This window comes from Macadamia integrifolia, unplaced genomic scaffold (genome assembly GCF_013358625.1).
Source record: "Macadamia integrifolia cultivar HAES 741 unplaced genomic scaffold, SCU_Mint_v3 scaffold670, whole genome shotgun sequence".
In the NCBI taxonomy this organism is placed as follows: Eukaryota; Viridiplantae; Streptophyta; class Magnoliopsida; order Proteales; family Proteaceae; genus Macadamia; species Macadamia integrifolia.
The window spans coordinates 200,344-217,092 of record NW_024870510.1 but is presented as its reverse complement, the minus strand read 5'-3'; the positions used below and the strand labels follow the sequence as shown (position 1 = coordinate 217,092).

Sequence of the window (16,749 nt, the reverse complement as noted above, 5' to 3'; positions counted from 1 at the left end):
CATACATGGGCACAGTTAGGCAACACTTAGGGCATTCAATAGCACTTAGGCAACACTTAGTGGCATTCGCGAGCACACGTAAGACAACACTTGGTGCATTGCATAGCCATACTTAGGCAAGCATTGGGACAATTAGTTTAGCAAGCACGCATAGGCACACTTAGGCTACACCTAGGGCCACGCAAAGCCAAGTCTAGCCTCTGGGGAGTACGGGGTAGGGTTATAAAGATTTGAGGGGAAAGGCAAAGGGAAAGGGAAAAGAGAGGTGGACTAATCGTTGTGACACAGGCTGAATCTCAGTGGATTATGGCAGCAAGGCCACTCTGCCACTTACAATACCCCGTCGCTTATTTAAGTCATATGCAAAGAATTCTACCCATCACCTGATAAGAATTAGGCTTCAAGGTGGCCCACGCAACACGTTCGCTGTGGGGGCTTGGCCAAGGACACGTGCCTCCTACTATAGGTCAAAAAATGGGCAACAGGGGCATGTGTCGCTTCTTTAGCTTGGATTTTGACTTAGAGGCATTCACTCATAATTTGGCACACAGTAACTTTGCGCCACTAGCTTTTCAACCAAGTGCGATGACCAATTATGTGAATCAACGGTTCCTCTCGTACTAGGTCGAATTACTATCACGATACTGTCATCAGTAGGGTAAAACTAACTTACCTCATAACAGTGTAAACCTAGATCCCTTTCCCTATTGGTGGGTGAACAATGCAACACTTGACGAATTTTGCTTTGCAATGATAGGAAGAGCTGACATCGAAGGATCAAAAAGCAATGTTGCTATGAAAACTTGGTTGTCACAAGCCAGTTATCCCTGTGTTAACTTTTTTGACACCTCTAGCTTCAAATTTTGAAGGTCTAAAGGATCAATAGGCCACGCTTTCACAGTTCGTATTCGTACTGGAAATCAAAATCAAATGATTTTTTACCCTTTTGTTCCACACAAGATTTCTGTTCTCGTTAAGCTCATCTTAGGACACCTACATTATCTTTTAACAGATGTGCCACCCCAGCCAAACTCCCCACCTGACCATGTCCTCTCTGTTGTTTTATGGTTGTCCTTGTTGGTAACTCGGCCACGTGGCGGTGATGACGTGGCCAGTTTGGGTGACGTGGATGAAAATGATGACATGGTAGTGTCTAGTGTCACCGATGAGATAACAGAGCAACTTGGTATGCATGGAGTGGTTTAATACATCATTAATAGGTGGTGCGGGTTTCTGGGTCAAAACTGGCAAAATTGGCCTATTTAGGATCGAGGGCATTTGTGGCAGTCGAGGGCAGTTTCAGCATTAAAGATGAATTTTTTAAAGGAAGTGTTCTACATGTAACAATACGACAAAAGTACAATCTTTCCAACGGTTCTGATTTCATCGCGTTCCAATTCCGTATGAGAAAGATACGTCATTGGAAAGGTGTAGGGGCATTTTGGTCTTTTTACATTGATGATTCAGATGATTGAGTCTTCTGAAAAGTCGTAGAGAATCCAGTTACGATTCCAACGCACTTTGTTTCATCTCGATCGGATATTGTATGAAAAAGTTATAAGTGTTTCCGTAAAGTCGGTTCGAAAATCCAAACCGAAAATCCATCAGTTGCTCTCGGTGATGGGTGGATTTTTCGGAAATTATTTTTGAAATTTGAAGGGCTTTTGCGTAATTTAAAGATTTTGAAGGTCTGAGTTGAAAGGGGTCTTTAAGCACTGAAACATATGGAGGCAGGGGCTTGATTGCAATAAAGAGGAGTAAAGGGAAGTGAAATGGATGGTCAAGATTCGACCACGTAGGCTTGATGCCCATCCAAAGGCTGCTGAGATTTTGGGCTGATATGGATGAGATAGATGCTTGCGCGTCGGATTTGATTGGTTAGGTACATAATTCTTGATGCACTGGCGCTACACATTATCAAGTATGTTAGTGTGTTTCGCGCGTGTAGAGAAGATATAAAGAAGATTCCAATCTTAATGATCTCATGAAATCATATTAAAGCCAACATGGAGGATTCGGATCCAACGGTCAATAATCCTTTTCACTTTTGTGAGTGGGAGACAAGCTTCCTTAAAATCCAGAAAATCAACCAATCATACGTCGACAACACTTCTGACGATGTCAGCGCCTACGTCATGATGATGTCATCGAGATTCAAATCTAACGGTTTGGATCTATTGTCCATTGGTTTAATCCGACGGTTTAGATTACAAGATCTTTATATGAGATCTACGGTCAGATTTTGCCCCTGTTGCGCATGCCGCCGGTGTAGCCTACGCCACCCCTACGAAGATTCCATTTCAGGCTATCTCATTGCTCCAACTTCAAAAGGTCATATCTCCCTCATTTTAAGTCGGATTTGGGTGAACCAAGTTGCAGCTTCTTCGTTTTTTCAAGCCCTACACCATGGAAGCAAGAAAAATGGGTTTTGAGTGAAATAATGCTACGGTTTTGGTAGGAGAAGCTTCCCCCTCTTTGTTGGTCCTTGAATGAACATACATTCTTGATGATAAATGTTCTTAGGCCATTAAAGGAGGTAAAAGAGGTGGTTGAAGTGTGTTAATGGTACATTAACTCAAAGCCAAGGAAGAAGAGAAGAAAGCAAGGATGTGTTTGCTTTGAAGAGCAAGAAGCCAAGGAGAGAGAAGGTGTGAGCACCAAACTTGCCAGTACAAGTTTTCAGTCATCCTAGGCAATCGGTTGTGAGATTCTCTAACCCTGGATTTTACATTACATGTATGTATGTATGCTAGGGTTAGTTGTGGATGAATGTATACATGCTAGGTTAGTTGTGGATGAATTGTAAGCATGCTAGCTAGTTGTGGATGCATATGCTAAGCAGAGCTTGACTGCAGGGCATTGATATAAGCCCAATTTAATTGTATTATTTATTGTGTGCTTAGTGGGTGCTAAGCACCGGGAGTGGGTGCTCCCGTGTAGTGGGTGCTACACATTGTATCCGCACTACGAGTGCCATCTCAGCTTCGGCTTGAGAAAATTGGGTGTGGGTGCTCCCGACTGTGGGTGCAGTTAAAAGTAGTGTATTGAGTAGGTACGAAGCCTTTACAGGCACTACTCCGGGGATGTAGGCAAATTGCCGAACCTCGTAAAAACCCTGTGTTGTGGGTGCTTGTTGTTTGCATTTTATATTGAAGTGCGTGGAATGTGGAATGGGTGTGCATACTTGGAAGTGCCTATGAGAGGCTGAGTGTGCATACGACTGTGTGCAAACAGGGACAGGTATATCAGGTTTTTCTTGGCCAGACATCAGACAGGTTTTTGGGGATCGGAATTGGACTCACTTATTCACCCCCCCTCTCAGTGACTGCCGGGTTACAACACTCTCCTAGATAGGGCCGTTGAGGTGGGCTTTGGGTCCAAAAGGAGAGGTAGAGCCCCGCCTCCGACTAACGGAGTAAGTAAAATAATGTTAAAATTAGTAGTATTTCACTTGTGCCATTTCTAGCTCCCTCTTATCCTACACCTCTTAGGTCATTTAAAAAAGTCAGACTAGAGTCAAGCTCAACATTCTTTTTTCCCCACTGATTCTGTAAAGTATGTTCCCTTGGCTGTGGTTTCGTTGGATAGTAGACAAGGATAGTGGGAATCTCATTAATCCATTCATGTGTGTCATTAATTAGATGACGAGGCATTTGGCTACCTTAAGAGAGCCATAGTTACTCCCGTCGTTTACCCGCGCTTGGTTGAATTTCTTTACTTTGACATTCAGAGCACTGGGCAGAAATCACATTATGTGAGTATCAGCAGGGACCATCATAATGCTTTGATTTTAATTAAACAATTGGATTCCCTTTGTCCGTACCAATTCTGAGTTGATTGTTCGATGCACAGGGAAGGCCACTGAGTGACCAGCTCTCTCTGTGGAAGCAACTCGAGCAGTCCACTAACAATCGATGGTTTTGGGATTGGGACCCCTATGCCCAGCCCTCAAAGCCAATCCTTTTCCTGAGGTTATGGATCCATTTTTTTTGACTTCCCTTGTCTACATTGTTCCATCAATCAGTGGCTATTCACCTTGCAGACCTGATGCAGTTATGAGTATGATCGGGTGTGGTCAGCACTCAGGCCTTCAAATTTTCAAGGGCCGCTGGGGTCGCATTAGACACCACACAACGTGCGGTGCTCTTCCAACCACTGGACCCTACCTCCAACTGAGCCATTTCCAGGGTGGCAGGCTATTAAACAGAAAAGATAACTCTTCCTGACATTGCCGTCAACTGCCATGTCCCAGTTCAAGAATTTTAACCCGATTTCCTTTCTGGCTTCCCGTCCCTTAGGATCGACTAACCCATGTGCAAGTGCCGTTCACATAGAACCTTTTCCCTCTTTGGCCTTCAAAGTTCTCATTTGAATATTTGCTACTACCACCAAGATCTGCACCAAAGGCTACTCCGCCCTAGCTCATGCCCTAGGTTTTATGGCTACCATCTCGCCCTCCTACTCATTGAGGCTTGACAGTTGCCCCGACAGTCGGGTATAGGTTGCATGCTTCAGCGCCATCCATTTTTGGAGCTAGTTGATTTGGCAGGTGAGTTCTTATACACTCCTTAGCGGATTTCAACTTCCATGACCAGCATCCTACTGTCTTAATTGACCAACATCCTCTGGGGTTCTAGGTTAGTATGCAATCCGATGTTATAACCTGACTTTTGATTCATCTTGCATTGCCAGTTCTGCTTATAAAAAATGGCCCACTTAGAGCTCTAGATTTTGTACCACAGCTCAATAAAGCAGTCACACCATCCTACCTATTTGAAGTTTGATAATAGGTTAAGGGTGTTGCACCCCCGATTCCTCTAGTCCTTGACTTTACCTGATAGAACTCACCCGCGGGCTCCAGCTACCCTCAGGGAAACTTTAGAGGGAACCAGCTACTAGATGGTTCAATTAGTCTTTCACCCTATACCCAAGTAAAACGAAAAATTTGCACCTCAGTATCGCTACAGGCCTCCGCCAGAGTTTCCTCTGGTATTGCCTAGCTCAAGCATAGTTCACCATCTTTCAGTTATAACAGGATTGCTCTCACTCGAACCCTTCTCAAGGGATCAAGGTCGGTCAGTGATGCAACCCACAAGGGGATCCCACCAGTTAACTTCCTTACACCTTATGGGTTTACTCCCCTATTGACTCGCACATATGTTAGAATCCTTGGTCCGTTTTTCAAGATGGGTTGAATAGGGGGCCCAACACGTCGATGCTAGGAGCGTGTAGTTGCTAATAGGCATGCCATGGAGGTGTATAGTGCCTACCACGATCACGGTGATGACATCTCCTCAGGCATAATGTGACAACCCGTGCTTGGGACCCCACCGTAATCCACATCGGTCCACGCCCTGAGTTAAGCGATGAACTGACTGTTCACCATTCTGTATCCGATCGAGATGCATCACTGGCCCCCATCCGCTTCCCTCTCGACAATTTCAAGCACTCTTTGACTCTCTTTTCAAAGTCCTTTTCATATTTTCCTCATGGTACTTGTTCACTATCGATCTCTCGCCCATATACCCTTGGATAAAATTTATCGCCTGATTGGGGCTGCATTCCCAAACAACCTGACTCACCGATAGTGCCTTATGGTGTGATAAATTTTGAGCATGACTTGGCTCTCACCCTATCCAGTGCCCCCTTCTATGGGACTTGGGCCTAGTCTGCCGTTGAGGATGCTTCTGCAGAATACATTTTAAACGACAAAGCCACCCGATTCTCAAGCTGGGCTTTTCTAAGTTCGCTCACCATTACTAAGAGAATCCTCGTAAGTTTCTTCTCCTCCGCTTATTGATATGCTTAAACTCAGTGGATACCCCCACTTGACCTGGCGTTGTAGTCGAATATCATCAGAATATGACAGTCAATCTGTAGACACCCAACTTTGTGACCCTCCTCCGGCTATGATGAAATGTGGATATTGGACGTGACTTTCGAATTCCAATCAACAGAGATGATGATTGACCTAGAAAACCCGAAAACATTCCCTACCTATCTGAAAACCCTGGAAACCCTTGTGCAGGAGAGAAGAAGGTCCAAATTTGAAATTTTATATATAAAGGAATTTGGTCAAGATGACCATACGGATGGATAGTACTTAGAAATACGATTCTGATGATATATGGCAAGTCAAAATTAGACCATTGGATCTCTCGTAATTATCCCCAGAAAATTATATTTTCTCGTGCATATACCACGCACACTGGCAAGCCTACTAGAAACCTGAAAAATCCCCTACTTACCCAAATACCCCAAATTCATCCCCTACTTGAAAACCCTAAAAACCCCCACATGGGAGAGAAGAGGGTCCAAATTTGACTTTTTATATACGAAGGAATCTAGTCAAGATGACCATACAGATGGATAGTACTCGAAAATACGATTCTGACGATATATGGCACGTCAAAATCAGATCGTCAGATCTCTAGTAATCGTCGTCAGAAATTTCTATTTTTTCCCCGCGTGTTGCGCATAGGCCAACCTGCAGGCATGCTGCGCGGGCTGGTTTGCTAGCCAGTAGCCCTGTATAGCATTGCACATACCCCCGTATGACCTAGCTTACACCCCCGTACGATTCTACTGGCTGCTGCCAGTGTGCCCACGCCTCTACCTGCTGCAGCCTATGCACAGCTGTTGCCCAGCCCATGCACAGCTACTGCCCAGTCCATGTACAACTGCTGCCCACCAGTGCACTGTGCCTACCAAGCCCATGCACATTGCCTGCCCATTTGTGCATTCGGAGTGATCTTCCTCAAGATCTGAAATTTTGTTCGGATCTTCAAAGTGTTCTTCGGGATCTTAAAAATCTTCAATCAAAGTTTGTAGTTTAATCCATTTTTTCCAAAAATAGCATGTTTTTGAGTGTTCTTGATCTTTACCAAAAGTAGAAATCCCTCCCCCCTCTTGAGGTTCTTTGGGTCTACGAAGAGATCTTTGTCAAAATCTGGAGTTCTGCTCGGATCTTCAAAGTGTTCTTCGGGGCTTTGAGGATCTTCAATCCATTTTCACGTCAATCCATTTTTTCAGAAATAGCCATTCTCAACAGAAGGTCTATCCGAATGCTCTTGGAATCTTTCCAAAAATAGCCATTCCCAGTGGAATCTTTGGCACCTCAGCCTAGCCCTCCCCTAGTCTATTCCCAACAGAAGCTCTGCCAGAGTGCCACCTCAGCCTAGCCCTCCCATAGCCTATTCCCAGCAGAAGCTCTGTCGGAGTACCACCACATTCAAAGCCTGAAAATAGCCTTCCCTAGCCAAAGTTTTGTCTAAATTAAAATCCACAAATATCCTTCCTTAGCCGAAGATCTGTCTGAATCCAAATCCGAAAGTAACCATTCCTAGCCAGAACTCTGCCCAAATATCATCACAATCAAAATCTCTCGAGAAAGGAAGTTGGAGGTCAAAACCATCTTCCCCTGAGCCAGGAGAATTTGAAAGACAGTCCGAGATGGTACTCATCAGGGGCCCACCCCTCTTGACCTGAAATAGGGATTAAGTTTAGGTACAGTTTCTTAATAAAATTGTCATCATATAGACTTTATATAGACCTTGTTTTAGTGTACATAGTCATTTAAATTCAGTCAATGTATATATGTGTGATAACTTAGCCATGCATGTGGAATAGGAATAATTGTGAAAAATGTTCGTTCTTAAGCATCTAGTAGGAAGACCGGTTGAACCGGGAAGATGGAGTGCCTAACACCCTCCCAATTCTGTAACCTAACACTTACCCTAAATCTCTGGACCAGACCAGCTTTCGAGGCCTTTTCTCCATAATTGGGCCCACCCCCGGGTCCTAGGCCCATAATCCTGGGTGGTGACTCTAGACATTTTTACATGATCCCGATCCCCGTATTGGACCATCATCAAACCCCCATCTAGGATGACGAACTTTACACTCTTGTGAAATAGGCCTCCACGTATCTTTAAGTGGGGGTACTGGGGTGTGGGGCCCAAGAGCGAAGCAGACATGACACGCCACCCCTCCCTGGTGACAAGAGAAGAGAGAGGAGAGAGTACAGAATGGCAACTCGTGAAGTCATCGATCTTTCGGCTACTACCCTCACACAATCAGGGTCACCAGAGCCCAATGGGAGCAGAAGTACACACACGACGTCCGAACAATGGCAAAGTGGCTTGAACTACCACTCATCGTGACACTCGCCACATAAGGGGCCCTTGACTTTGGGCCAATCACACCTTGAACAGAGACACAGGGGGCCAATCTTCACTCCACACCATCATCACATGAGGAAGATGAGGTGGGGCAACATGATGGAAGATGCCTAAGAAGGCGTGCCCTCAGCTCGATGGCCTAGGGTGCGACTTGCGTTCAAAGACTTGATGGTTCAGGGGATTCTGCAATTGATACCAAGTATCGTATTTTGCTACGTTCTTCATTGATGCGAGAGTAGAGATATCCTTTGCCGAGAGTCGTTAAGATAAGATTTGGATTTAGGATGACCTCACCACACCAAAGTCGCAATGATGTCATGTCCTTTCCATTGTGAGTTCTTTGGCACCGACTACGTCGGTGGTTGTGTTTGGGTCGGATGATCGCAGACCGACCTTACAAGGGTGAGGGAGGAAGGAGCTCATGTTCCCACACCCTACCTTGATCGCGTAATGCAACATGTTCACGGGTCTCACTGGGAAAGTATCAACAATGATCCTTCCACAGGTTCACCTACAGAAACCTTGTTAAGACTTCTCCTTCCTCTAAATGATAAGGTTTAGTGGACTTCTTGTGACGTCAGCGGCGGTGAACCACCCTCGTCGCTGTGATCCGAACACTTCACCGGATCATTCAATCGGTAGGAGAGAAGGATAGTGTGTATAAACGGTAGGGACGTAGTCAACACGAGCTGATGACTCGCGCTTACTAGGAATTCCTAATTGAAGACCAACAATTGCAATGATCTATCCTCATCACGATGAAATTTTCATAGATTACCTGGGCCCATCGGCCAAGGCTATATACTCGTTGAATACATTAGTGTAGCGCATGTGGCCTAAAAAATCTAAGGGCATCATAGACCTATTATTGCCACAAACTTCCATGACCTAAACGGTCATAGTCCCTCTAAGAAGCTAGCTATAGAGGGTCATCTCAATATAGCTAGTTAGCAAGCTGAGGTCTCGTTGTTAACGAAATTAACCAGACAAATTGCAACACCAACTAAGAATGGCCATGCACCACCACCCATAGAATCAAGAAAGAGCTCTCAGTCTATCAATCCTTACTATGTTTGGACCTAGCAAGTTTCCTCGTGTTGAGTCAAATTAAGCCACAGGCTCCACTCCTAGTGGTGCCCTTCCGTCAATTCCTTAAAATTTTAGCCTTGTGACCATACTCCCCCTGGAACCCAAAAAATTTGATTTCTCATAAGATGTCGACGGAGTCCTAAAAGCAACACCGTTGATCCCTGGTCGGCATCATTTATGGTTGAGACTTGGACGATATCTGATCGTCTTTGAGCCCCCAACTTTCGTTCTTGATTAATGAAAACATCCTTGGTAAATGCTTTCACAATGGTTCGTCTTTCTAAATCCAAGAATTTCACCTCTGACTATGAAATACCAATGCCTCGAATGTCCCTGTTAATCATTATTCCAATCCCGAAGGCCAACGCAATAGGACCGAAATCCTATAATGTTATTCCATGCTAATGTATCCAGAGTGTAGGCATGCTTTGAGCACTCTATTTTCTTCAAAGTAAGAACACCAAAGGCATGGCCTGGTTAATTAAGGCCATGATTGCGTCGCCGATAAAAGGGACGAGACGATTGATAGACACTGTGAGGGGCACCGATCGGCCCATCCCAAAGTCCAACTACGAGCTTTTTAACTGTAATAACTTAAATATACATTATTAGAGCTGGAATTACTGCTGCTGCTAGCACTAGACTTCCCTCTAATGGATTCTCGTTAAGGGATTAAGATTGTACTCATTCCAATTACTAGACTCAAAGAGCCCGATAGTGTTATTTACTGTCACTACATCCCCGTGTCAGGATTGGTTAATTTGCGCACCTGCTGCCTTCCTTGGATGTGGTAGCCATTTCTCAGTCTCGCTCTCTGGAATCGAACCTTAATACTTTGTCACCCGTCACCACCATAGTAGGACACTATTCTACCATCGAAAGTTGATAGGGAAGAAATTTGAATGATGCATCACCAGCATGAAGGCCATGCGATCCGTCGAGTTATCATGAATCATCAGAGCAATGGGCAGAGCTTGCATCGACCTTTTATCTAATAAATGCATCCATTCAAAAAGTCAGAGTTTGGTGCACGTATTAGCTCTAGATATACTACGATTATCCGAGTAGCAGATACCATCAAACATGCATACATTTATGGCAGTCTATAACAATAAACTATAACTGATTTAATGAGCCATTCACAATTTCACAGTCTGATTTAGTTCATACTCACACATGCATGGCTTATTCTTTTAGACAAGCATATGACTACTGGCAGGATCAACCAGGTAACTTTCCTTCTCGATGCCAAAGTTCCGCATGAACCACATCCCCAATTGTGCATTGGATAAATTTGGTCAATACGTTTATGGTAGTTTATCATTCTTATGCAACAAGTCACAACCAAAGGATTCAAGAGGACACACACATCCAACTTTCCCCACAAAATGTCCCCCATCCTAGAGCACAAACAATGCACATGCACCACTAACACAAAGAAAGTGGACATATGCATCGTATTCCAAGCCACACTCACACCACCACAGGGGCAGGCAAGAGACAGAATAAGAGTGAAGGGGCAACATCTTTCCATCCAACTAAGTAAGCAACACAAGAACCATTTCCATGCTCTTGACAAAGGCACTTTTGGCCCATCACAACCCATAGACGTATCCATGCAAAGTGGTTCAATGCACAAGCAAAGAGCCCACAACCACAAGAAAACCAATAGCCACTCACATGCATTACATCCACTACCAACACAATTAACCACCAAACCTACTACAACGTACTAAGGATTTGGTAGAAGAAAACTTGATAGCCCTGCTAAGCACAAAAATCTTAACTCGAAACCCACAAATAGAGTTACCTAACCAACAATCAACAGGGGGGAGGACTCGTGATTTATCTCCACTTGCAAGCTTGCAACCTATGTTTTTCGGAGGTCCACGTTATTGCCGTATTACATAACACTTGCGGCAGAAGGCATGAAAAGCAGCTCCAAACCTAGGCACGACTTAGAAACACTCTCCTCCAAATAGCATAGGCGACAAAACCGAGCATGAGAAAACCCTTGCAAGCAACAAACCCACTAGAATGTAATTTCTTTTTTTTTTTTTAAATAGGGGTGAGGGAATCGTGACTGTCTCCACTTGTAAGCTTGCAACATATGTTCTTCGGAGGCCCACATTAATGTCATATTACATAACACTTGCGATAGGAGGCATACAAAGCAGCTCTGCACCTAGGCGTGACTTAGAAACGCACCCCTCCAAATAGTAATAGGCCACAAAACAAAGCATAAGAAAACCCTTGCAAGCAACAAACCCACGAGAATGCAACATAGATTTAAAAAACAAGGGGGAGGGGGGAGGGACTAACCAAATATTTATTGTGCACATTGAACTGGCCAATGATTGCTTGATACCCATTCATTGGGCATGTCAATGTAGATAGCAGCTCACCCCTTGCACCATGACCTGCATATGATGGCAAGCCTCAGAGCACAGAGGGGTGGAAATGCGTGACTACGGCCATGCTTGTAAAATGTAGCACCAGCACAACCACACAAGGTAGGAAGCCAAGCACATCAAATTGCCACAGTGCTTAGGGTGAGATGGGATGAATCAATGGGGCTAACGCGTTATTTCCATGTTTTTCACATGCCATGCCTCTCTTGGGCATGCTATGCAGAAACTAGTGTAAGTGGCAGCAGTTGTGGCGGGGGTGTAGGTGCGCATGGCAGGTAGCCATGCATGCCCACCAGCACACAGTAGCTGGCCACAGTGCACAACAAGGGGCTAATCATCGAGACCGACATGCCACGCCCAGCAGCATATGGTAGACAACCATGCACGCCTATCAGCACATGGCAGGTAGCCATGCATGCCCAACAGCACAACGTGGCAGGCCACAACGCATAGCAAGGGCCTAACCATAAGAAAAGATGTGCCATGTAGGTTTTTTTGCATGCCATGCCTCTTTTGGGCATGCTGTGGGACTACGAGCACATGTGGCAACAACTGTGGGGGCAAAACTGCATAAGGTAGGTAGCCATGCACACCCAACAACACACGGTGGCAAGCAACGGTGTGCGGCAATGGCCCTAATCATCAGGACGGATGCACTATTTCCCTGTTCTACACATGCCATGCCTCTTTTGGGCATGTTGTGTGGCTAAGGGTGTAGGTGGCAGTAGTTGTGGGGGCATGGCAGCAAAAAGTAGGCAGCCATGTGTGCCCAATAGCACACAGTGGTAGGCAGCGGTGTGCGGCACAGGGGCTGATCATCGGGACGGACATGCCATATACTTGTTTTCACATGCCATGCCTTTATTGGGAATGCTGTGCGGCATGGACGCATGTGGTGGCAGCTATTAGGATGTGGCAGCACATGGCAGGCAACCATGCATGCCCAGAGCACATGGAAGGCACTCATGCGCTCCCAACAGTACACCGTGGTAGGCCACAGTGCACATCAAGGGCCTAATCATCAGAACCAATGTGCCATGTAGGTTTTTTCATATGCTGTGCCTCTCTTAGGCATGCTGTGCGGCTACGGGTGCATGTGGTAGCAGCTATGGGGGCACGACTGCACATGGTAGATAGCCATACATGCCCAGCCGCACACGGTGGCAGGCAGCAGTGTGCAGTATAGGGGCTGAATGTGACACCCTGCCCTCCATACGACACATGTATGCAGCACTGGAATTTCCAAATCTAGTCAGCTTACCAATACTCAGGATCACAGATGCAGGTAATAAGCAAACCTTCCACTAACTCAACTACAAAATTAGAGTATACATAAAAATTCATAAAATCATAAGATACACTTGATGATCAGCTACAATGATACTTATACAATATTACAGGCCCACTAATTATTTCGACAAGTTACAACAAAGTATATATTACAACTTACCCTTATTTACAATATTATACACAATGTACCATTAAGTCAATGTCTATAGGCACTCTCTGCATGTGTCTTCATCTCCAACAAATCGCCTGACCATCTTTGCTTCAACTTCAATACCTAAGGATGAGTAAGGATGGGGGGTGAGCACAGGTATGCTCAGTGAGGGGTGGGGGTATACAATCACACATGCATACAAGCATCATAAATAATAAATCTCAAATACAATGCATCTCAAGTCTATATCACCAACTCACTCAACATATGGCATCTCAAATCCATAGCGTCAACTCAAAATGTAGGATCCACATGATTTAATTATTAATCTAATTCCAATCTAAATTATTAAGTCTCATCCTATGGGTTTAGTGCTATGAGCAATGCAGGTGGCATTCCCTACCCTGTACCTTGGGCCTCAGGAATACAAGCTCGCTGCAGAAAGGATCCAACCAGTCCTGGTTAGAGCCTCGGTCCCCCGGCTAACCCCTAAATAGTAACCCCACCACGGTCCCGGCCAAATCCTCAATCCCCCATGTGTTTGACAGACATGCATATGCTATACCATACCATGCTGTGCCCTTTTAGGATACAGTACATCGTATCCGGGCGTAGTTATCCTACACGATATACCATCGAGTGGGATTTGCCAATACCTGACCCCCTATTGGAAAGGGATTATAGCACTATGGTTGTGTACCTAACCTTATGCAACTATATGCATCCATAGCATCCAAAATGCATTTGTGGCGATAGTTGCTAGACTAACCTCTGAGCCCACGGTACCGGATACAACCTCAGCCACACCGTGCCATAGACCCTCAATATTACATCCACCTCTACAAACGCACATCTATGGTCTCTGTAAGACTGACCTCTGAGCCTACGGTGCCAAACAGAACATCGACCACACAGTGCCACAGACCATCAATATTACATCCAACACCACACTGCAATTCATATTATGCATCCATAATCACAGTATCATTCGTATCAATAGAACATGCTTCATATCAGATCTCATAAACTTTTATACAATATAACTGTACATGATAAGCACATTCATGTGTGAAATCTTAGGTAGTAAAGCATGCCTTTTTACATATTTAGAATGGAGCGACCTTGGGTTTTACTCTCTTTTTACAAGTTTTGTATTTTAAAGGTCTTGGGGACTATCGGGCACCATATCTTCAATTTTACATATACAGAGGTCCCTTTTCTTTTCATGGCTGCGAAGAGGATGAAATTCTGAGCAAGATGGATGTGTTGCATTAAAAGTATACATTTGTTTTGGTACCCGTACACGCGATTATTCTTTTCAGGTCAGAAAAAGAATAATGGACTAGAAGAGAACCAAGATGCAGGCCCAACCCTTTTGCAGCTGTCCTAGGGGTATAAGAAATATTTCAGATGCCAACAAAGTAGAAGGGGCACCTAGGGTGCCACTCTCTCTCTCTCCTTGGGTGTTGAACCCAAGACCTACTATTTTTTTGGAGATTTTGTTGAAGATTCTCTATTTTCCACCTACTTAAAGACAAGGGTCAAGGATGGTATTTCCAATTAAATTAGAAGATTTCCCAAATTGTTCAAGCAAGCATAGAAAATTTGGCCAAGAGTGGTTGCCAAGAGTGAAGAAGAGAGAGAAAATAGAAAAAAAGAGAAAATATAGGAATAAAAGGAAAGAAAATCGTGGGAACCTCCTCTTTCCTATTTTCTCTCTTCTCTTCCCTCCACCTCACCACAAAATCGACCTCAAGAGGATCCCCTTGGACCGTCCTCTTCTTTCTCCTCTCCCCTATTTCCTACTTTATCTCTCTCCCCTATCCTTATAAATACAAATTATCCAAAGGCTCTCCCCTAGGGCTTTCTCTTTTTCTAGTCTTCTTCTTCTAGGTTTTTAGTTGTACTCTCTCTCTTTAGTTCTTCTTCTTAGTTTTTTTATGCAAGCACTTTTGTAATCTTTTTTTTTTTTATTAATGCAAGTCTTTGTTTATGCTATTCAAGTTTTTATTGTTTATACAATTGAAGTTGTAATTTTGATTTCTAGTTCTAGGCTTAGTTCTAAGTGACAAGAACCAAGTGTGGAGCATCTCTTTTTAAGTTCAGTTTTCAAGTTCAGATTTGTCTTCTCATCAATACCTTTCACTATGGAGACCAACGGCAAAACCCTCCACCTAAATCTCTGAAAGATAGGTTCTACCCTACTAGAGCAGCCCAACCTTCCTGCATAGTTCTACCATAAGCCCAGGGCAATAATTTTGATCTCAAAACTCAGTAAATCACTATGTTGCCCCACTTCCATGGGCTGACCTTTGAGGATGCATACCTATTCCTTAGGGAATTTGAAGAGGTATGTGTCCTAATCAAAATCTAAAAGCTTTCTGATGATGCTGTTAAGCTTAGGTTCATCACTTTTGCATTGAAAGACCAACCTAAGAAGTGGTTGTAGGGGTTACCCACAAATTCCATAACCACATGGGAACAGTTCATAGTTTTCTTCCTCAAGAAGTTTTTCCCAACTCACAAGACTGATAATCTTAGAACTGGTATCCTTAAGTTTAGGCAAAAGCCTAGTGAGTCCTTTTCTAAAGTTATAGAGAGATTCAAGGATCTTCTCCAAGAATGCCCTCACCATGGCCTAGACTTATGGCATTTATGCCAAATAATTTATGAGGGTATTGATTACCCAACTAAACAAATGATAGAGTCTATGTGCCCTGGGGGATTCACATCCTTTACAGATGAAGGAAAGACATGGAAATTCTTACTTGACTTCACTGACAAAACCCGTGACTGGGAATCAACCTAAGAAAGTGAAAGAACCATAAGAGGGAAAGGATATTTTATGGATGGGATAGTAGCCAAGGCAGCCTACTTCAATAGCCTAATCAAAAGGATTGAGGCTATTGTTCCTAGAGAGCCATCATCGGTCAATATGATTAAGATGTATGCTTGGTGCCAGTCCCCTAGACATGTTCTAGAAGAATTCCCCAACTCCTCTGGGGGCACTTCCAATGACAATGTTAATGCCTTATATCAGAATATTTTATATAGTAACACTTACAATCCTGGGTGGAGAAATCACCTAAATTTCTCCTGGAACCAGGTCAACCAAGCAGGGCCTTACAATTTCCATAGTTAAGGTCAACCTGGACCCCAAAGGCCTTAATAACCTATTGTCTCAAATACATTTCCTAGGCCAAATGTAGGACCTCATGCAAGTTTTCCTAGGCCCCATCTTCCATCATCTTATCAACAACCCCTTGGGTTGACCAATACTAGAGAGGCAAGCAGAATAAGTGACTTGAAAAAGAATATGACCCTCCTCATAATAAGCCATCAAAATCTTATGAAAGAACTCACCTAACTTGTCTCAATTTTACATGAGGGAGAAAGGAACATTGCCCAGTCAACCAGAGCATAACCCTAAGCATCAGCCTATTAATTCACAAGCACAAACTAATGCATCACTGAATGTGGTACAAGGTCAGACCCAACAAGGGCCCTCCAACTAATGTAATGATGTTTACACCCTTAGGAGTGGCTAAGAGTACCAATAGAGTGTTCCTAAATCTTCCCCATCTATTACTCTTGTTAACTCTCATTCTATTGAGAAACAAGTGTGCCT

General features: G+C 44.1%; 2 non-coding genes and 1 pseudogene across 2 annotated transcripts; all 3 read right to left on the bottom strand.

Annotated features, from left to right (window-relative positions):
* Positions 1-269: 269 nt before the first annotated feature.
* Positions 270-5,842, bottom strand: LOC122069633 (annotated as a pseudogene).
* Positions 5,843-8,284: 2,442 nt separating this feature from the next.
* LOC122069632 lies at positions 8,285-8,440 on the bottom strand. The gene has a single exon (XR_006137501.1). It is a non-coding gene; the product is annotated as a 5.8S ribosomal RNA (ribosomal RNA).
* A 7,214-nt stretch (positions 8,441-15,654) lies between these two features.
* LOC122069635 lies at positions 15,655-15,761 on the bottom strand. Its single transcript, XR_006137503.1, has one exon. It is a non-coding gene; the product is annotated as a small nucleolar RNA R71 (small nucleolar RNA).
* Positions 15,762-16,749: the final 988 nt, after the last annotated feature.